A 24,376-nucleotide genomic window follows, 5' to 3' on the forward strand; every position below is an offset into this window, starting at 1 on the left:
GGCATAAAGACCATGAACAAATTAAAACAGTCTAATGCTCTTAGTGTTTCAAAATTCATGACATCAGTGGGGGTAAAAAACTCTAAGAGTGCCTGATCCAGCCTGGCTCGCATTGGCAGACTTTGCTTTTTATAAGGAGAGCATTGTCTGTGTGAGATGTATAAGAAGTGACACTGCAGAGTTGGAGAACAGCAGCGCCCAAACCCCAGGTCTCCAAGAACCTTGTGGATAAGCTGAGTACCTTAAACTGACATTGAATTAAACAAGAGTGGAAGGTACTGAACATGCATTGAATTCAAGAGCAGTTGAGTTTCTAGGCACTTTGACAGATCAAGACCCCAATTTTTGTTTTGTCTTTTATAACAAACAATGCCTCAAGGCAAGTACATACAGTAGGAATTTTGCATAAAGTTAATTGTTCACTATACATAAAAATAACTCCTTAGTTTTAATGAGGCTTAGACACACACTGACCCAGTCACATTATTTTCTGGTATATGTAATTCTTGGTGTTATCAACAGTACAAACTAATTTGGAGTAAGATTATTTTTCCTTTCAGGTTAGAGAGAGGCTTGATAGAGCTAAGCCCATGCAGGGCTGCATTAATTCTTGAAGGGGAGTGGGATAGAACATTATGACTGGAGGGTTGCAGCAGATACTACGCATTTTACTGTAATTTCTTCTTGCAAGTTGTGCAAAAGGCATCCAGGTTTTCTTGCACAAATCAAACAAAGAATAAACATAGTGCACACGTTATATGAAGAAGTGAGAGCCATCATTTGTTAGCATTTGATCAAAGAGTTCTGTAATAGTTTTGCATGATATACAGTGCTAAAGTAACAGGCATATTTAATCTTATTACAGCATGCATATTCAGAAATATTCTTGCATTAGCACTAGTAAATCTTTGGAGAAGTTTCTTACAGGAATGTATAGAAAGCAAGCAAATTAATACTCAGCCTGTATTTCATTTGGAGAGTTTGATAGCCTTTTGAAACCACTTGCTTCAATATGGTCTATTATCCAAAATCCTCTCTGCAATGATACTTAAGATCAGTGACTTCAAATTAATATAAGGCAGCTGGGGATGAAAATCCGCTGTCTATGGCATAATTCTAGTAAATGACAAAATAATTAAGTAACACATGCAACAGACCCCCAAAACAGATGTTTATGATAATGTAACATGCAATAATGTTGGCTGGTGTGTGAAGAGGAGAAAAGAGCAGCTTCTGCTGTAAGACGCCTGTACTTCTTGGTTCTATTGAAATGTCACCTACCAAGGCACAGAATTTAAATCTATATGTGGCAGACACACAACTTCTAGGGAAGTGGCTCTAGCACTGTGACCATTCATTGCTTCCATTCAGTTAAAATGAATACTCCAGCTTTGCCTCTTTCTAGCCTTTGGTCCATTGATTAAGAGTCATTAGAGCTTTTTTGTTGAAGAACCATTACTGCAGAATTGCCCTTGGTTCTCATATCATGGGGATGTTGGTTTAATCAGAGCACGACTTTTGGGAGTGGGACATACTAGATTTAAGTAGCACATCAATGATGCATGAAGTCAAGAGATTTTAAAAAAACTACCCTATAGCATGTGAAATTTTTCTTGACAACCTTTAAGGCTAATGCAGATAAAAGTAGAGACATGTTGACTTGGATGTATATCTGAGCTGCTGGGTTTTGCAGGGGTGTTTTTGGCATAGACTGCATTTTCTTATGTGATTCTACGTCACAAACATTTAATGTGCAGTGATAAGAACTAGTGAAGAAAATGGCTAACTGATCTTCCACCAACATATATCTGGTTTAAAAAAAATTATATTTGCACATATATGTGCACGGTTATGTGCTTGGAAGGATATATTTTATATTTCTTTTTTATATAGTCTTGATGTATCAGGGTAATTCTTTAATACAATAAATCCTCCCCTAAGAAAATTTGTATAAGTGCAAATTACTGATTTCCAAAATTTTCTTTTGAAAAAAAATCCATTCTTTCCTATCAAGTGAACATTTTGCTAGGGAAGACTGAGAGATTAACGTGGTTCACCCCCTTTGCTCTGTTCCTTTGCCTTTTAATTATACAGACTCAAAAGCCTTTACTCATTCCAGGTTTTGAAAACATTCTTGCATGTTAGAAAACTCTGCTCAACCTATTCACCTTTTCTCCATCAAGACTACCTATAATTATCCCAATTTGTTCTAAATTGCTTTCTGTCAGAGAAATCAGGACCATTCTTAACACTAATGAATTTTCATCAGAGTCCTGTTTGATTTCACAGATAAGAGTTAAACCTAGCAAAAGAAGGGCATCAAAATGCTTAAAAACTACTGTTTATCAGGTGAGAAGTTACCAATACTCTTATCTCACATCTGAAAGTCAGAAAAGGTTGTTTCTTTCTACTACTGTAATATCTGGAGATCCGAGATACTCTTCCCATTTGGCTCAGATCCTGCTTGTTGTTTTATGTCAAGTAGTAGATGGAAGCTTATGGTGTGAAAAAAAAATCAAGAAAACCTCGACAGATACCTTTGTTAAATATTTTATAAAGATGTCAGTGTTATGCATCTGCCTGTTTTCTTTCGTCTCCAAATTAATAAAATTAAGTGCAGATCTCTTAAAGAGATACTTTCAGAAGTAGGAAAAAATCTGTAAGGTCCTTATCTAAATGATTTTCGTATGTCTAAGAGACTTTTAATGATGAAATTCCTGAAGAGCTTAGCCTTCAAGACACTCTTACTTTCTTTTGAACAATTTAGTCATGTTTCACTGGCCGTAAATTGAACCCTTGATTTCCAATTTGAGTTATCAAAATATTCCTAAAGTGATCAATATTGCAAGTCCAGTATTATGCCTCACTGTCTGTTTGGTTTTAATTGATAGGGGATAGACATATTAAACTTTGATTTAATATTTATAAATATTACATTTTTTCCTTTTTTTCTCCTCCTAGAGGCTATGGTCTTGCTTAGCTTCTGTGGCAGCCATGTGTGATCTGACTCCTCTCACTGTAACGAACTTTAATTTGTAAGGGGAATCTGGATAATCAGTTTGTGGTCCTAAGAATGTTTTCTAGGGCTGTTTCTCATCCCTAGAAAACTCTGGCTAATTCTCAGTGGGATGGTGCATTTGGAGCAAAGCACCAGCGAGCCACAAAGGCAGGACACACAGATCAGTGTAACCCCTTGGCCAAACCCATCTCTCAATGAGGCTCGAGTGCACTAACTCAGCTTCCCTGTGCTTAGCTCTGGAGTTAACTCACTTGCAGCTGGACAGGGATTATTTGATTGTTCATTTAATCAAAAATGAGTGTGTATGGACCAAGAGAGATCATCTTCATTCTGATGCTTTTGAAAGGCAAGATATTGAGATTACTTAATAATATGGAAAGTCCTCTGTAAGAAAACAGACTATTAGCAGGGGTACATAAAACTTTATATGAACTCATTGCTCCTAATAGCTTGACCTGATAAAGCTCACAGCCTAGATTTCTACACAGGCATAGCCCCAGAAAGGGAGAGCTCAGCAGATAAGGATCAGTAGAAACACAGCTACTCTTTTTTTTCTCTGAAGAAAAATCAATACTATGGAGTTTTTACCTTCTTTGGCTTTAGCACCTTGGTTCAGAGTTAGAAACACTAATTCCCACACTTCAAAATGTTCTGAAGTTTTCTTCACATACTTTCCCAAAGATGAACTTTTACCTAGTGCTGTGTGAAATCATTCCTTATTCCACTGAAATGTGAAAGTGCACCCAGAAAAGGCATAGAGAAAAGATAAGTAAAAACCAAAAGACTTGTTTAAAGAAGAGGGGGTTGAGTTTTGCACACACCTGACTTGACTTTCTTACAACTTCTGACTGCTGATTTTGCTATTCATTTGTGAACAATGATATCTATTTTCCATTGCCATTTTGCCCATTACATATTTATTGAAGGCTTTTATTTCTTTGCTATCCCAATGTTTAATCATTTAAATTTTATTGCTCTCATTTTAACAGAATTTTCTTCTGTCAGAATGAGACAAATATGTATTTTAACAAGTTTATCAATTTAATTGTTTAGATGATAGGTGTTCTTGTAAGGAAATTATAAACATTAATAAAATTTTATGAAATAAAATAAAACTAGGAAATTTCTTTCTTTTCATTTTTATGCTACTAACATTTATCATCTTGTAAATATTCTATTTTCTTGTAGATTTGTAAATTATTCTTCATGTATGTAATTGACTTTATAACTGTAGCTATGGGGCTTGCAAAATACTCCACCATCTAAATACTAATGCAGTTAAAAGAAAAGTGTAATTCCTTGGAAAATTACATAATAATTACCTAACTACCTTTTGGCTCTCCCCACGTAATGATTTTTTTGACTATAAGCAGATATCCTCAAAGGTACAACAGAGATAGGGAATTTAAAATTGCTCGGTTTGCAATATTGAGACAGTGTTGGAGTTTTAAGAAGCCACACCAGAATTGTGTAAAGCTGAAGCTTATATTCATTATTCATATACATGGGACAGCAGGAGAATAAAAGACCCACACAAAAACTGTGATGGCTCGTGCAATTGTCTGCACTCATGTCTTTTTGCAAGAGTGTGGTGATTGATGTGCTAAGTACTCCAAAAATCATAAAACTGTTTTCAGAAAATTTGCAAAACAGGAAGAATGTGTAACCAGCTGCATTTTTTAAAGTATTTTTTGCTTTCCTCTGTCCTCTTTACAGGCAAGGAATTTCTCTTTCTGTCAGATAAGGGTTATTCTTTCTTGTATAGTTCTAAGTTTCTTTTCATTTGTCCTTTCTCCATTTTTCATCCTGAAAGGACAAGTTACTGTCACAAAGATTCTCCTACTGTGCTTACTTAGACAAGAATATTTCAGTGTTTAGTGGCTTGGTTAACCTGTTCAGTTACTTAGAGGCAGGAGCCTACAATGTGTGCCAAATGGCCTGGAAATCTATAAAGAGAAAAGTGAATGGTGAGGTTGAGAGATGAAGGAAGCAAACAATACTTGAACAACATTTTCTAACGCTTCTACTGAAGATGCCTCCCTTCCATCTCCTAAAACTGATTGTAGTTGAGGGAATATATGAATCCCAAGCCACAGTATCTTCAGAAACGGTGCACATGTATGATAAACCATAATACTCCCTGTATATATTGTTTCCTCTTATGCTTGTAAGTTCTTCCTCCATGGAGTTTCTACATTTGTGACACACAAATGCAGCAATCTACAATCCTTGTTTGCTTGTGCCCCAGTAGGCTTTTGCTCTTCTGGTTCTTTCACTAGATCATCTTTAGCATTCCCATCAAACTGAAGCTTTTTTGTTTCACCTTGGTGGCTCTGAACTTCTTAGATCTGACTGCCTGTCTCATGACACTGCTTTCTAATATAGTACCTACTCCTCACTTTGATGCACCTTCCTTCCAGCTTTCCATGTGCTTGGAATTCTTTTCTTGTGTGTGTACTTTCTTTTCTACTGGCTCCTTTCACTTGTCTTTCTTAGTAACCTTCCTCCTTTTAGAGCCCTTCTCAAAATATTTTTCTTCTCAGCATGACAGCTGAAAATGTCTGGAAAATGCCACAGATTTGGGACTGTACAAGGATATCTATCTGAGCTAAATCAACACCTTCCTGACATTGTGACTTGGGATAGGAACATCTCAACAGAAGGAGACATCTGAAACCATTCAGATGAATTGCAGGCTAGAAATGACCATTTCTTTGCAATGGTGTAAAGGGGAGCCCAGTGTCACTACAGATCTATATACTGTGCGCAGAAAATTTACAGAACAACAATCTTAGCATATGCATCCACATTTTAACTAAGTCCTGTACTTAGTTGTTTAAATAACTGTGAACGTACTTGTAATGCTACTTGCTAAATTTCAGATCTAAGGGAATATTGACACTTTTTTGCTAAGCATGCAAATATAAACCAATAAAAATTAAAATACATAAATTTTCTCTCTCATCTATCTATGCTGTATTAGAGAGACCTTTTACTCTTTGAATTGAAAGCCGAGGTGCTGAAAAGAAGACCTGAGGAAAATGGTGTAAATAAGAGGTGGATTGTGTCCACATCCTTAGTTTGATCCTGAAACTATTATTCTGTGCTATAATCTGAGAAATAATTGAATTATCAAGAATATAATTGTCTTCTGTATTATTACTATTTCCACTGGTTTAATGACTGGAGATGTTTTGTCTGTTCTGCATGTTAGCGAAGAATGAGGGAAAAAGTTTGACTCTGTAGGAAAGTTTAACTATTTTAGATAATGCAGATGGTAACTGGAAAGGATATCCAGCTAGTCACAAAGAGCAATTGAAATACAACATTTCTTAGGGAAGGCATAATTTTACAAATAAGTAAAGACATCTTTTTCTCAGTCAAAAGATTTTTCTGTTTGAAATTCTGAAATGCTTGATTAATGAAGCAATTATATAATTCAGAAAACAGTTTAATTGTGTTTTTAAGCAAAATATTATCTTACAGGTATTATTAAACTGATCAATACAGCTGTACCTAATTCAGTTCTTTAAACTTCAGGTTTACCAATTTGTTCCATTAAAGTTATAGACTCACCATTAAGTAAAATTATAGAGTAAAATTAATTTTTAATTTAGGGCCTAGAGATTATAGAAATCTCAACTGAAGTCATTCTTAATATTAATGTTTAGTTAACTGGATACACTGTAATTACATGTGTATTTAGTTCAAAAACTTAGAAACAGTTTTAGCAATACAATGTTCAAGAAATAAGTTGTAATTTACATTAGGATATCTGTCTCAGGAGATAACATTTGATCAATTCTTTTGATCAATCAATTTAAATCCTAGCTCAACTCCTAGCTACTGCTTGGATATCTATCTTATTCAACAAAGACACAAGCCTTTGAGTCTCAAAACTATACAAAAACTGGGATGTGACCCTTCAGAGCTGCGTGCTGCATAGCCTAGTCTTTGGTTGTCTAGCCCTTAGATACAATTCAAATGCCTAAATTAGGCACAATTTCTCTAAATAATGCATAGGAATAACCCCTTGCAATGCCCACTGACAGCCTGCAAGAGCTTGTCTTGAATCTATCCCTGTGTCTAACAGAAGAGGCAAGTTTGAACATGGAGATGACTTTTATATAACAATATTGGGACTGAAAAGTTTATCTAATCACACATATCTTCTAGACAGCCATTAATGTGAAGGGAATTTAAGGAATATTTTCCCATGGACATTTAGGAATTAGGATGTCTTAATCAACTGACATAGGTTAACCCAGCAGGAGACAGAGATTTTACTTTTTTTTTTTGGATCAGAGGTATTTTGCAGCCAGGAAGGCCTTTGCAGGGACCAAAGCTCTATCTCCCTACACTTAGGACATCCAGCCAATGAATCCTAGATGAGTGTCACTGCCTTTTCTTTGGTGCTTTTAGCTTTGGCTATAAAGAGCCTCTTGCACATATAACCATTTCATATATATGTTTGCATGTGTGTATATAATTATATATACAATTATATATGTACAGTTCCTACTGAAATGCAGTGTACCTTGGCTATTCCTTGTTTTGGTATAACATATTCCTCTGTTTTGTCATTGTCCTTTGCCAATTCTTCTAGTTTTACTAGTTGTTTTAAAACTTCAATGATTACTATTAAAAACTCTTTTATTTTACTGTTTATCTCTCATTTTAACTGGTTTTGAATAAATGAACTTAATGGTCTTAGTTGAAAATTCTTAAATGTGAGCAAAGAGTCTATATTTTCTGTACAACATTACTGAAAAAAACCATTCATGTACATGATTGCAAATTGTGAGTGTCTTGTGTGCATGTGGAATACACAGAATCCATAAATAACTGTCCTCTCTGTATCCTGGACAAGTAGAGTTGAGGACCTCAGAAAAGTAATGTTAAAGCCCTGCATGTTGCATTAGAGACCATTATTTGGTAAATAGTGTTAAGGAATAGGGTCTTTCTGGCAATCTGTCCATTTTATGAGTTTGTAAACTGTAGCAGGACAGCAAAGGAAGTACTTTTTGACTTGCTGCAAAATCTTCTCTTAAGTGTGGTTTCTGTTAATCCAGGTGGATTAAGGAGATTCACAGGGCAGAGGTGGTGTGCTTCATTTCTGTGACTAATTCTTCAGGCTGTAAATGAGAACTTTGCTTTCCATCCAAAATTCCTGCTTCCAAGAGCTCTTAACTTCTACTGAAGTTGGACTACAGTATGAGGTACAGGGTTTACAAAGCCAGAAGGAATAAAAGAAAGGAGCCCGTCTCTGTAACATAGCAAGGATTTCACAGGTGAGGCAGTGTTTCCCTGAAATTTGTGCCTCCCAAGGGGCTAGAAAGAGCTCCTCTTCCTCTTTCTCTCATGATTAAAAGAAAAGTAACAGTGGCTACCTCTCTGGCAGGAAGTTCAGTCCTATTAGGCTGTTTTCTTTGTGGTGGATCCTGTTTTAAGGACCTGGAATCAAGTGCATCATAGATCTTACCATAAAGTCTTCTGAAGTGATAGAATCACACAATCAGATTGTCAAAGACCTCTGAGATCACTATTTCCAAGCTATGGCCAACACCCCCATGTGAACTACACCATGGCACTATGCACCATGTTCTGTCATTCCTTAAACACCTCCAGTGTTTAATGACAGTGACAATGACTCCATCACCTCCCTGGGCAGTTAATTCCAATGCCCAATCACCTCTTCTGTGAAGAAATTCTTCCTAATGTTCAACCTAAACCTCCGTAGGTACAGCTTATGACTGTCCTCTTGTCCTGTCACTGGTTACCTGGCAGAAGCGACTGCCCTCCACCTGGCTACACTCTCCTGTCAGGTAGTTGTAGAGAGAGATAAGGTCACCCCTTGAGCCTCTTTTTCTCTAGGCTAAGCAACCCCAGCTTCCTCAGCTCCTCCTCATAAGACTTGTGCTCCAGGCTGTTTATCAGCTTCATTGTACTTCTCTGGACTCCCTCCAGCACCTCAAAGTCCTTCCTGAATTGAGGGGCCCTGAACTCGACACAGCCCTTGAGGTGCAGCCTCACAGTGCTCAGTACAGGGGACAATCCCTGCCCTGACCCTGCTGGCCGTGCTATTGCTGACACAGGCCAGCATGCCACTGGCCTTGTTGGCCACCTGAGCACATGCTGGATCACGTTCAGCCGCTCTCAGCCACCACCCCCAGATCCCCCAGGTTTTTGTTCTGTAGATTTGTGTTCACTTAATTCATTAATCTAATAATTATTACCCTTGAAAATAAGAGAAACTGATGATGAGAAGTATGTGATCTCTGAAGGCATGAATCTTGAGAAGCTGGAATGTTACAACTGCAGTTAAAAGAACTGTGTATTAAATTCTCTACTTTCTTAGCACTTGAGTTATTCTCTCATGAATGAGGTTTAGTTGTGCTACCTCCTCCATATGCCAGCAATGAAGAAGACAATGGGAAATAACCTATGTTTTGTCTTTGCCCCTTTTGAATTTTACCTTTAAGGAATACAGCTATGAACTCGTGACCTCTGCGGGGTCTATTCACACTCAGCAGGGCGAATGGTATGGAAGGACTTGTAGGTGTTTGCTGCCTTGTGAGCCTATCAGCACTGGTGTATAATGAGGTGTTTGAATGCAAAGAGAGAATTTATTATTTGAGCCATAATTATCTTTTGGTCTGGAAATCTTTCTGAGAGTGGGAATATAGGAAAAGAGCCTTTTAAGAGATACAGTTCAAGGACTGATGTCTGGCTATTCTACCTGGATACCTGGAAATTCAGAGGTTCTTTTGTGGCTATTAATTGCAAATATCAGCTTCTGTGATATTTGATTGTTACAACATTGAACAGGGGTTAATAGGCTGTCATCAAACAAACAAGATATGTATGGAGTCTGAAACCCACAACTAAACTGGCTTCCAAATAAACCTGTGATGTTGTGGAAATAGAAGTGGGTAAACAAAAAAAATGGTAGTTCAACCATTGCAAAATTCATATTGTCTGGTCTACCATAATTTCCTTATCATCCTTTGAACACTGGCTTTGTGCACTGACACTGGACTTATTTATTTGTACTGGTGTTGATTAACATGGCCTCCTAGATAATCAGCCTATCTTTGTTAAAATGAGAAGGTTATGCACAAAAAGAGATGTGGTGTACAGGTGAGGACTAAGCAGAAAAACGTTGTAGCAATTTGCTGAACACGGAGGCTTATTGAGGATGCAGTCCTGAATAATACACACTAGCTTTGCTCTTCCCCCTTTAGTGTGTGTAGAGAAGCCATGAATCATTCATGGTCTCCCAGCTGAGCGGGGCTTCAAAGGGGCTGCTTGTGATTGGGTGTCCTGGGTGAATTGCCACGCTGCAGAAACGGCTGCACCCTCAGCACTGGAGGGGTGAGGAAGCACTTTCATCTGGGCCTCCAAAGTGTTTCAGGTCACAGTTCACCAGGAGATAACGATGTAGATGTACATTCAGAATTAGCTGCAGAGATACCTGTGTAGTGCGGTGTGGAAAAGTGAGCCAGTTAGATCCCCAGTGGATGCTGTGAATCAATTACTGTGTTCTGAATACAAGGTTGGCTGCAGGGGATAAACAGATGTCAGAGAATTTTTCCTAATAAGACCATAGTAATAGAAGAGCACTGTCAGCTTCGTTTTACATTCAAAATCTCATTTCCTCTTTATATGACCAATTTTATTAGGCCTCTAAACAAAGATATTTTATGTAACTGATAGCTGTATAATGAGAATAGTATCATTAAATTTCTTTTTTTCTTTTTAACAAGGATTGAAAGAGAAAGCAGAAATGAATCTTGACAAAGTTAGAAAGAAGGTGTGTAATTTAGCAGGCTGGATGATAATTTCTTATCCCTCTCAATGAAAGTATTGAACGGCTTGCAGCTGCCTTTTACGCTGAATCATAATCACCTACATTCCAGAACAAAATGTTCTTACAGCCAAAGTTGATGATTAGCTTGTACTGTTTGTACTTTTTGCATATTTTTTCAATATCTGGTATATAAAGCTCTGATCAGAAACAAGAAATAGCTTTGGTTTTTTAGTTAATAAATCTTACAACAGGTCATACAGTAAGCACCATATTCTCAGTATTTTTCTTTCTGTACAAAAAACAAAAATCAAAATATCAAGACACAGGAGCACACCATGTCTTTCTGCAAATTTTGAGAGTAAAAGCAATAAATTATTAGAGATACTTATTACCTATCATGTTACTCTTTCAAATAGAACACTAGTACAGTATTACTTTCATACAATTTTCAAATACCGAAACACTAGACTAAGGGGATACCCCTGGATGCACCATGTTCATAAATTGTTCACATGCAAATTATGCTGTTTTTTCTTTTTTGAAAGGAGCAGATGCTGATGATTTTAGTACATACTATTGCCGTGAAGACATTGTTGCTTCATGTCGCAGAAATCAGAGCAAAATTCAGCTTTAACTGTTGGTTTACAATGAATGCGTTCTAGTGAAATGCCTAAACTCAGAGCATATCTCATACAAAATCATAATTCCAAACAAACACTTCACAAGAAGGGAAACAAAAGAGAACTGCAGACAACATTCAGAACATTTTTGACAAACAGGTCAAACATCTGAGAACTTCTATGAAGTTATGCTTATATACAGCTCATACTTGCCAAATTCAATTCAGCAGTATTTGGGTAAATAAAGCATAAGTATAACTCAAGGTTTGGTTCACTGAGATTAGTTAAAGCAGCACAGGCAAAGACATGACCTCAAACCCTATTGCTGTTTTTCTCCCTCTCCAGGTCTGACACATACATGGCTACTAAAATTCAGAAGTGTGTCCCTTGAGAGATAATATGTCCCTGTGCAGGTGGTAACACAGTGCTTCAGCCCATAACCTCCCCGTGTCAAGACCTGAGTAGTTCTCTAATTTTGACTTTCCTGAGGTTTATCTTCATTGGAAACTTGGCACAATACCAGCCACAATGGTATTAAAACTTCCCCTCAAACCTGGCTGTCCCTAGGGTTTCTTTTCAGGAGCAGCTCTGCCCTAAACACTAATCATTGCGCTGCCACCAATCCCCTGAGTATGAGGGCTGCAGCCTTCCCAAGCCACTGCTGGCCACAGTCACCATTGTTCCTCTGACACGCATTGCCTACAATACAGCAATCACAGGGAACAGGGGGAAAGCAGCAGTCAGAAACTTACTTCAGAATCATTCTCTCCCTCTCCAATTCCTTTAAGACCAGGATATACAATCATAGTAGCCTCAATGTATCATCTGTAATGATGCATTATCTAGCATTGCTCTTAATCTGTAAATTACAGTTTATGTGCTGCGGCTCAGTGCTGGGAGGGAAATTAACCCCTGGCTTACCTTCTGAAATCTTTCCTAGTAAATCAGCTTTATTGGAAAGCTCTGCTGTTTCTCTGCAGATGGGACAAACAGGGAAACCCTATGTCCACATTCATGATTCGCCTTCAAAACAAGCCATGGTGCTTATTGAGGAAGTGGCATAAACTTGTGCATTCATGATCTTCAGGATGATCCTAAAATCAAGTTTGGAATTGCAATGGCTGGGAACTTTTCCAGAGAGTTCTGTGACACAGGCACTTCAAAATCATGAACAAGACAATACACACTAAGTAGATGCATACATTTCTTAGATGAAAAGGCTGATGACTGCTCTAGTCACCAGTCTCCCCCAAATTCAAACTCCTGGATTTTTATCTAAAATATTTGCAGGAACTTTATTGTCAGAGTTCCACTACACCCTTGCAAATACAAACTTAATGCAAAAGGAATGATCTGTAGAATTTGCTACTGCTTGTAAAGTGACGAAAAACTAGTAAGACCTTAGTCACTTGTATTTAACTATGTTTTAAACTTGTTGAAATTCAGTCCTTTTTCATTCAGAAATAAAAGATCTTAAGTATTTTGCACATCAATGAAAGTCAGTGTAACATCTTTTGTTCCAGTGTTATTGTGCTGAATTTTAACACCCACGGACTGAATACAAAGAAAGTTCAGAATTTCTGGTATTCAGCACTGGAGCCATGACTCTGTGGGCATTGTCTCTCACTAATGGCAACTCAGCCAGTATTATCAGTCCACAGGTGTCCAGTGTATAAGAGTATTTGGAACAGTTACATGAAAAAAAATACAAAAGGGAGTAAATAATGGCAATAACATGGAGACTTCAGGGGCACTCATATTCAAGGGACATTACTGTGAAGAAAGGTCTACATGTTTCTGAATAGTGCTTTCTGCAGCATTAGACAGATTGCTTTTAGTTCTTTAATACTGATTTATAACAGGAAATGCTGGTTACTTTGGGATTTTTTGGGATGTGTGCCATAAGAAAGGTGCAGGTACTGAAAGTTGGGTAGCAGTTTAATAACAGTAACAGATGTGGTAGTAATGATCTCACATCCTTTCTGACTCTGGGAACCCAGCATTGCACCTCCAGGTGAGCCCTTCACACTGATCTCAGCACACAGTGGAAATCCCTGGTGGTGTTCAACAGCATCACTTTTGTTCTCTTCTTTTGTTCTTTTCTATCATTTTCTCAAGCAAGCAAACTGAATCATCCACCTGCACAATACTGGGCTTTCTAGATAGCACATGGAAGTTCACTGAGAGTGTTAACATTCTGACATATCTCCATAACAGCAGTGAGCTCTTACAAGCAATAGGTACAGGTGGTGTTGTCAAAGGCAGCACATATGCAGGACACAGGGTGTCCTCAGGCTGTACAGCAGTCATTCATGCTAAAGCATACAGATGTCTACAGCCAAGGTGTATGGTTAAGCTCTGCTAACATTTCCATGAAGCCACTGTATCCTCATTTACAGTGTCTTCTGCACTTGCTTGTTATAAATACATTTCTTGTAAGATTCTAATGGATGTTTTTTCAGATTCTATTGAATAAGGAGATGAAAGAAAAGGCAGAAGAGGGCAACCTAAAGAATCTCTCAGGTTCTATTCACAGGATCAAAAAATGGCAAGGTAAGGGTCTAGACTCCATGGATGTGATATATGCGCTAGCACAGCATATCAGAAAACATGACAGCAGTAAGGGAAAGAAAAATGAGTGGATAAAAATATCTTTCTTTAGTTATGCTATTGAGCAAAGCTGTTTAACTTTACATATTGTAAACCTGGAATGTTGTTCACTGGCCCATTTGCTTTTATAAACACTACTTTTGTAGTTTCTCTGTGAAGATCTAATGATACAAGAAAAGAAAGATATGTAGAAAGAGGGTTGATTTATCTTTCATTTAATAAAGCTGGTGAAATAAGAATATATATTTCTGGCTACATATGTATTTTCTGAAGTCTCTGCCACACTGACATGTTCAGTGGTGTACTTATTTCAAATAAATTCTGTGCTCATCCAGAAAGATCTTTCCCTGGACATCTATCTGCCATGTAGAAATATGTTCAGGTCCAAAGCTTATGATTTAAACTTCCAGTCTTTTCTGTCATGGTGGTTAATATGATATTACCTAGGGAAAACTGAAATAATAATTGGTTTTAAACATGAAAGCTCAATACCATCAATTCCTAGGTGCTTTGGAATCATTGCTCCTTTGAACAGTTCTTGTGCCTTCAACGTGCCTATTTAAGTGGACAAATGGAGTTTACAATGTGTTTTTATATTGTCATCAAGAACATCCCTGAGCCTGGAATTTGTAAAGCTTAGGAGAGTGTATGAAATCATAATGGGAGGGAAATGTTTTCTCTGACATACTGTATTTGACTAGATACCCGAATCTGCTGCTCAGTTCCCTCCATCTCTCACTTTTTCACAAAAAACTTAAACCTGTAGCTGATCTAGTAATATATATTGCAGGCATATGACTAAAAGTTTAGCACTGGAAAAAAAAAAAGGGAATTACAGCTCCAGACACAACTGGCATTACTCTTTCTGTCTTTGCTGGCAGGTTTGAACTACAGGTCAAATATTCATTTGACACCAATCAGAAAAAATACTTTCGATTTAAAGATGGGAGGGTCTATTTACCCTGTCTGAAAAATCTAAAATTACACCCAGTACAAAATTAATCAGAAGGAAAACCAAAACTATAATTTTACTGAGATCAAGGGGAAGCTTCAGACTCATTTTTAGAGACGGGGTTTGCAATGCATGCTGTAGGGAATAAAATACGTGGGTTTAATTATCAACAACAGGCCTAAGGACAAAATCAGATTAAATTTAAACATGTGTGTAAGAAACAAAATAAATATAGATATAAGGAGATGGGAACAGATACAAATCAATCTCAAGGGAGGTGAGAAGGAAAGGGATTAATAATTAAAATGTGTATACTACTTGTTTATTCTTAGAGCTGTACCTGTGAGCATGACAAGTATGACTTCCTTAGACTTTATGACGCTGTGTCAGAGTTTTGTAAGGTATTGAAAAAGAATTTAATAACTGAGATCAGCCTCAGCAATAGTAAGCCATCAACTATTTGTGTTTATTGAAAAACTTAAATCCATGAAGTCCGACAGTCTCCATCTTAAATTGTCTGTAGAAACATGTGGTAAGTGGCTTGAAAAAAGTTCCTCCCCATTTTAAATTGCTGGTTTTTGCAAAATTACTGATGTGTTTTCTAGCTAAATATAGAGTTCTAGACACGTATACACAGACAAATAAGAATCAGAGGAGTCAAGCACTACAATCCTGAGTATCTACATGATTAATTTTCTACTTATTTCCCAGTTCTTTTGAGAACTGCTTCAGCTAATTTTCTCCAATATACCTTCTCCAGAGAGTATGCCCTAAGCATTTTGGATATGATCCAGTCTGTGCCATTTGGCCTTAGGACCAAGTATCAGTCTTTTGCTCTCTTTTTTCCCCCCAATAACACTACTAGAAATGGGATAAAATATTCATCTTTGCAATACAGGTGCAGGACCAGCATGAATTTTCTCATTTTCATTTCATATGAATTCATAATAATTATCAAATTTTGAAGGTAGCGTATAATGTTTGTAAGTATGTGCCTTTGGAAAGGCCTTTAGATTGTGGAGGTTATAATGGATGTTTCTTTTCTTCAAAGATTTTTTTTTTTTTTTTGATTGTTGTGGATTTTCTTTCTCATGCCTCCAATCTTTCTTATTACTTTGATTTTACAGCTTGTCTCAGCTATTGCTCTCCTGTTAATATAATATTGGTCTGTCTCAATGAAAAGTGATCTGCTCTGAGAAATCCTTAATGCTTGATTTTGTTTCACTTTCCCCCTCTTCTATTAGACTTGTTTTCCTCTGTATATCTTTCAAGACAAGGTTAACTATTTCCTGCATGGCCTGTCTTACACTGGTGACCTATCATGAAATGAAAAATCAGATTTAGAGTGTCTTGTGGCCCTGATGATTTTAATCCAAGAGCTGTCAGGTCTTTTGATATCTCCCTTTCCTACTCACTATGACGTTGCCAGCTGTAAGGATGGAGCTTCCCCACAACCGCAACAAAAAAAAAAAGAGGATGCACACTCAGCAGAACTTGCTAAAGGAAAACAAATAATGAAAAAGATGACCTTAAGGGGTGTCCTCTTGGAAAGACAGAGGAATACAGCTTTAAAGATGGGACTTCAGGCATTGACCTAGACGGTTCTCAGATACTGTGCTAGTAAACATAATGTAAAATTGAGAATGTGGAGGATCAACAACAGTTGAACATATTGAGATCTGGTAAGGATATAAATGAACTCTTCTACAAATGGAATTTGAAGACCTGCATTTTCTAGAGGTTTTTAATTTAGGCAATGTGGAATAGAAAGAACTCAATGCAGATTACCTGTGGACAGGGCATAAAATCCATGTCAGCAAAAGCAGTACCTCTCTGAGAGCTTCTGCAAATACGTTTGTGATTTCTCACTTGTTAGAGAATCCCAAAGAACTAACTGGTTTATCAGTCATAGAAAAAATGTCAGGACAAAATGAATGCAGAACCATTTTCAGTTTTATCTTGGGACATCTTTATTAGATTAAAAAATCCCAATTTACTTTACAACACGAGTTCCTCCATTGATTTAATTTGAATATGTCCTGCCTATTCTTATACTTTCTTAATTACTTTATGAAATGTGGTAAAACATCTACAAAGTTGTACTGAAATTGTTGTTGGTTATTCCTTTTTCTTTTAGGATTCAGATTCTGTTCTCTGATGCATAAACTTGTGCTTAATGAGTTTACCATATATACACATATAGGCCCAGCTTTTGGTTTGTATAATTTCAAGATTATGTAAAGAACACATTTTGGCAACTATATGGTTGCAATAAAATCTTCTATTTTATTTTATTTTTAACAATCCTAACAACACTTGAAATATCTCCCCTGAGGTTTTATTTTTTCCTCCTTCTGAATATATACATTTTATATTTGTTTGGTTACTAAGACTGAGGCTTCAGTCCAAGGAATTGGAAGTTGCAGCCTTTCGACAGCCATTGCTTTATTCTTCTATCATGAAAAGGATCCTAAGTAAAGAACACCAGCAGTGACTTGCATCGCTCCTGGGCATTTTTTTGTTCTTGTGATCTAAAGTCCACTTATTGTGTTTTCTGTTATTTGGAGGTCACCAAACTTTGATCACTAGGGGGTAGTGTGGGGCTTTTCCTTGATCTTAGGTTCCACATTCTTCAGCCTGACGTTTTTTGAATGCTTATATGAAAAGCTTACACTAAATATCCTATATCTATGCATATATCTATGCATAATGTTGAGAAATTCCTGGATTTAGAAAACCATATCACACTACCAGTGGAAATTCAATGTGTAGTGTTCTGTTCATTTGTGGCAAACTTTCCTGTATTCCCCATAAGGAGCCAGATACTGCAAATGTCCATTAATCCTCTTAATTTTCTCCCTTCTCTCACAACACATAAATATACACATACACAAAAAACCCATTCACGCACATACTTACATTTTTGAACCACAGACAATAAAATAACAGATTTAGAAAACTGCAAAAAGTGTGACCCCCATACCCCATATTAATATTTAATCAAGTGCTCACCATATATTTCAAGTTAGTCTGAGAAAATTAATTAGCCCGAAAGATGCTTGTCCTTTAAAGGCACTGTAATCCCTTTTGAAAATGTAAATGAGATAATCCTTTGGTGAGTGCAAGCAACTGTTCATTTAATTCAGTGTGAGGTTTTCAGGATGTCAGTAGAAACCCATCCTATATAATTTGAGTTTATTGGTTATAAATTTACCACCTAAAGAATTTTGTGGAGAAAAAATTGAGATAATTTGCTCCTCTTTCTTTCAGATCAGTTCTTCTTCTCTTGCATAAATCTGAGTGTGACCTAAGAATGGAATGAAGAAACCCATTGGGGACCCTTCCTGTTCTATTTTTAATTTATTCCCTAGTTATCAGGAGACTAAGAGGCATTCTTGAGATCAAGGAAGGTCTAACACTATTTGAACATACTGTGAAGAAGACTATGAAATAATGGATTTCAAAAGTATGCATAACTCTTACCTCCCCCCCCCACCTGCTAACTCTCTTGTTACTTCATAAATCAAAACTGCCTCAATTTCAGGTTGCTATAGACTAGATATCCCAGTCTGTCTCTGATATAAATTTAAAGATAGACTTTCTCCCTCTCTTGGTTACTGTAAAGTGGTTTTTCGGCCACTATAAATATTTTCTTGCTTAGAACTTGTCATTTTCTGGTTTCAAAATTCAGAGGTTTCAAAATTCCTGACTTCTTCTACTTCAACATTTTCTTCAAGCGTAAGTATCAGCTGTACATTTTTATGTCTAAGCTAAACTATGGCATAGATAGTATGGTTTGTTTAGGGCTTTTTTAAACTTTAGATGGTTATTTTATCTCTTAATAAATGACATATCCTCTTGCTATAAATCTTTCCTCTATGTTTCCTACTGCAATTTCTGTGAAGGATTTACACTATAATTAGTCCCATGCATAAATAGTCTCCCTATGGAGGACTCCACCAGTTCTTCCAGAGTCTTATCCACTTTTTTTTTTAAATAAATCAACAGATACAAGGCCCATAACACTTTAAGAATAAATCAACAGATCCAAGGTCCATAACACTTTAAGGACTCGTTTCCACACAATTCTCTGAAGATCAAATATTCTTACTCATACAAAAAAAAAAAACTTCAACTAAATAAGGGATGATAAGATTATACACTTAAATGTAAGGACTCTTACCTGAAAAAGCTGTTACTGTGTGCAGTTTAGAACACCACAATATGAAAAGGATATAAAGCTATTAGAGAGTGTGAAAAGGAAATCTACAGAGATAGTGAAGGGCCCAGAGAGGAAGCCACATAAGGGGTGGCTGAGGGCACTTGGTCTGTTCAGTCTGGAGAAGAGGAGACTGAGGGGAGACCTCACTGCAGTTACAACTATCCCACCAGAGGAAGCATAGGGGCAGGCACTGATCCTTCTTTCTGGTGACAAGTGATGGGACCTGAGGGTATGGCCTGAAGCTGTGTCAGGGGAGGTTTAGGTTAGTCTGGAGATTAGAGAAAGGTTCTTCACCAGGAGGTGGATGGACACTGGAACAGGATCCCCAGGGAAGTGGTCACATCACCAGCCTGGCAGAGTTCAAAAAGTGTTTGGGAAATGTTCTCAGGGACTTGGTCTGACTCTTGAGGTGTCCTATGCAGGGCCAGAAGTTGGACTCTGTTGATCCTGTATGTCCCTTCCAATGCAGGATATTCTATAATTCTACATGAAAATTCAGAATAAAAGTCATGTTCTTGTCAAGAACAAAAGACTTTGTAATGTACTGGGAAACTACTGCAATACATCTCAAATCCTTAAGTGTCACTGAACCTATATCTGTTCTGCTTATTAACATGGATAGACTATTGGCAATAGCCCAAGGTTTACATGTAAGATTTAAATTTGGAAGCATAGAATCTTTACTCTGTGGTGTTGTTTGGGAATTCTTCAACATTTGAATGTGGTCCGATTTTCAGAAGCCAAACAATACCACATGTAGGGGAGTCTGTATCTGTAAATGGATGTCTATAAATGGATGTCTGTATAGCAGTTCTGCCATAGATTCCTTGTATTTTCACTTATAAGGAGGAATATATGTATTCATGTTTTATTTTTAATAGCAAAGGATCTATTTCACACTGTACTGGTCTCTTTTACTTCATTGTGTAAACAAAAATATTGAAATTTTCCATAACAAAATCTTCCAATGTAACAAGGGCATGAAAAATTTCTCATTGATGATATTGCATTCTCTAAATATTTCCTGATTTTTTTTCTTTTATGAATTGATCTTCCTTAAAACCCATGAAGCAGCAGCTGTTCCCCTCTTAATTTTCTTTGGTGACTAAAAAGATGGAGGAAAAAGGTTAATTTAGAACAAAAGTAATACCTGGTGACCAATTAAGAATTTTCATGTTTCTGTCCCTCTCTTTCTCCTCTGACTCATCACATTCTCAGACCCTTCCCTATTGTTCTGGGTAATTTATTCTGTGTCAGCACCAGTTTTAGTCCCCTCTAATTCACTGACTGCCATGTTTACAAGGTTATGTACAGAGATTTTTGTGCGGTGGATGCCTGTCCACCAGGGACTCAGTGAGCTGCAAATGTCAACTTGGACTTAAACCAATGGCCTAAAGCTACAAGGTAAGTGCAATTTCTTGTGATCCAACATAGCTCTTACAAGCCTTGTTTTCAAAAGACAGGAATGTTAGCTGTCTTTTATAGCACTAAAATGAATGTTTGGCACCAGGGAACCCCCTACCCCCTGTACATGGAGGCTCAGTGAGAAATTCAGGTTTTTCTACATTTAGTGGTTTTCTTGTGTATGCTTCCCAACCCACTTTCTGAAATTGGAGAGGAACTTGTAAATCTGACAATGTCATATCAGTTCTCCCCAAGGAGTTTATGCACTGGTATAAAATCACTGAAAAGCAATCACCGAGCAACCAGGTTACAGCTTTGGACAATCAGTGCCTAAATCCATAGAGCAATTTGAGTTACTTACACCCTTTTTCTCACTCCCCCATTTTTGACCTGCTTCCCCTTACCCTGTGAGGAGAAGTATATGTTTTTGCTATTAGACTTATGTGACCTGCACTGCACGGGAAATGATGTGAGGTCACACAATGGGAGGTTCACCTCCAAATAGCACCATGCAATCTGATGTGACATATATATTTAAAAATCACTTTCAGGGATATTTTCAGCAAGAGGAGTATACTCTGGATAGCACAAAATCTAGTCAGTTAATGTCAAATATCTAAATCATCTTTTAGTATATCAAAGCATATTTATTTCTGATGCAAAACACAGTGAAAACAAATCTTATTTTTCCTATATGCCAGGTTTAGACTGCCTTAAAGTTGTTGCTCCTTCCTCAGGATCATGTGGAATTCTTTTTCCATATTGTCTTCTGCTAAAATTTCTGTGATATCACCCAGACTGGTCATTAGCTCCATGATGCACCAGTAGATGTGAAAAGAAGAACAGAATGAGAAAATGACAAAATGATGCAGCAAGAACAAGCTGAGGTGATTACATATCTTTGGGAAAAGTTGTCAGGCAAATTATCACAGTTTTAATGACTCCAGTGGAGCACTTTCTTAGACCTCTCTTAGGAACAGACTTGTCATAACTTACATGAAGAATGAGGTCACATTCCACAGAGTTGTCACTTTATCTCAGAGCTGAAGGCCTGGCTTGGGCCACAGTTTCAGCATATTCTGCCTTGGTGCATAATGAAGTCAACCTGTCCTGTGACCCTGGCAGCCCTTTCCAGATTCTCTGTCAGGTGGTGTCAGCTCATTTCTCTCATGCAAACACTACTGGCCTTAAGGCTGCTCTAGAAACCCCACTAGCAAATAACCCAAATCAATTTAGCCTTCCAGAAAGGTGCTGGAAGCAATGGGGGCTTTGCAATAGTCTGTCATCAATGCTTTTCAAACTTTCAATCTTCTAGCTCCATATTGGTACCTGTTTGTTATTTGGTGCTGTTCCATGAATCAAAGTCTCCTAAGTGTTACATTATGCAACATGCCATGCAAAAACCAGCTATGCAACTTGTTTATTTTTATTCCACATTCCCTAGTTTTCAAAACAATGCCTTCTATCAAATCAGCTCCTATCAGGATCTGAAGATTTCTAACAATGGATGTCTCCTGCTGCTATTACTCTCGTAGAAGAATAGGTAATTTTTTGTAACTTAGACAAGCAAACGTTACCTGCTCTCAACTGAGACATCAGTTATCGTTCAGATATTGAAACTAGTAGCTGCAGAGTGAACAGATGTATTTTATGCATGTTAACAGGTACTTTATGTTCCACAGACTTACCACATGTTCCTTTGAGAATGATCTTCCAATGGGCAGCGTAACCTCCACTATTTTCAATCCATCTTGTACTTAAGCTCCCCACCTCCATTTTCAAGTGTCTCAACACAGGTCCTGTAAAACTTAAAGTACTTCTAAGAAATATCTGATCATTTTCCCCACTCAAGGCAGCATCATTATCTTTTAAAAGCTGGTCACTTTGTTCTCATTACTGCAATAGCGGGGAATTGTTTGTGGTATCAGCTTAGATGGCGATGATGATCTGTATGTGCTCCTTAGCTCTTGAACAGCATTTATGTGGGACAGACAGGAAGAGATATTGCTGTTCATTTCAGTTTGTATGGGGAAAAGCAATAATTTGAATAGAATGAGCTATCCAGCCAACTCCAGCTGCTGGAGTTCTCTGGCAGTGCCCGGTGGAAGTCTGTGCAGCTTGCTGGATACTTGCAGTGAGGAGAGACCTTTTGCAGTGTATCCATGGTGGAGAACAGACACTGAGTTATGGGGTCAGGTTTTGTTTGGCCATGCTGGTTTCAAAGATACACAGTTGGAAGAGGGGTGGGTTTGGGCACTTGCCTGCCCTTTCAATCATATACATGCAAGTGCCTATTGAGTGAATTTTACATTTTTTAATATATAATTTAGACCTCTTATAGGCATATACTTCAGAATGAATCCATGAAGAAGCCTGCATAATTTATGCCTCATCTATTTATGCATTTTCCAGTATAGATAACATAAAACGTGATACTAGAAAACAAGACTACTGTCTTCAGTAAATACTGCCCCAAAATCTCTGAATTTAGCCTCAGTTATTCCAATTAAACCCTCACTTAAAAATTAATATTCAAAAAAATCATGAATTTGATTATAGCACTCAGTTAAAACCTAAGGTTTTCAGTTGATGAAACAATTGACAATAAGATTGCTGCCATTAAACTGGGTGCAGATGCTGATATGCTGGCACTGGGGGCTACAGGAGACATGGCTGACCCCTCCAGCCAAGGGGGTGGCACCTCGGGGGAGAAAGAGTTTAAGAAAGAGCAGAAAAACTGACCAAGAGAAGAGTGAGGAAAAAAAAGTGTGAGAAACAACCCTACAGGTAGTAAAGCAGAGAATCCCCAGAGGAGTCTGCCTGCCCTTGGAGGTGATAATGGTGGAGCAAGTATCCACACTGCACTGTGTGGAGGACCTCACCCTGGAGAAGATGGATATTCCTGAAGGAAGTTCTAGATATGGAGAGTCCATGCAGTAGCAGCAGATAAGTTTGAGAAGGAAGGGGTAGCAGAGAAGAGTTGTTATGGAGTGACCACAGTTCCCATTCCCTATTCCACTTGTGCCCTTAGGGGTTTGTGGAAGGGGGTTTAGATTTTGTCTTTGTTTCTCATCATCCAACTCTATTTTAAATTGGAAATAATTTAAATTATTTCTCCCCCAAGACTGTTGTGCCCGTGATAGCAATTGGAGAACATCTTTATTGTGATTATAATTGTCAAACTATAATCAGAATAACTCTATTGAGATATTCTATGCATATGGTTAAGTTTTCACTTCCACAGGCTACTGTGATGGGCTGACCTTAATCTCTTCTACTGGTGTGAAAACAGGTTTTATTCTCATAGGTCATTCTGTGTTGCTGTATCTCAAGAGCTTTTCTTGAAAACACTGTAGTGACAGAAGACTGCAAAATAATTTGAAATAATTTCTGAAATAATTTCTCTATTGGGAACCAATTCCGATGTTTCATGTCTGGACACTGTGTAGTCCTTGAAAACATACTGTTCATGAGATCCAGTTTCTCTGGTTCTACAAGCATTTTAGTCACAGCAAGGTATTTTTATGATGTTGACAGAAAGGATAGAGGACCTGAAGGAGACAGACATCTATTTGAGTGGCCCCTGGAAGGCAGGCATCATATCGTGAGGCTTTTCAGATGGCACAAAATGACTGCTTTCACTGTCAAATTCCATCCTACCTGATCTAGAACACCTGGTGCTTCAATTCAGATTTTTGTGTCAATGCTGTGTGATTGGTGCGTAAGTGTATACTAGAAG

This window comes from Prinia subflava, chromosome 3 (assembly GCF_021018805.1).
Source record: "Prinia subflava isolate CZ2003 ecotype Zambia chromosome 3, Cam_Psub_1.2, whole genome shotgun sequence".
In the NCBI taxonomy this organism is placed as follows: Eukaryota; Metazoa; Chordata; class Aves; order Passeriformes; family Cisticolidae; genus Prinia; species Prinia subflava.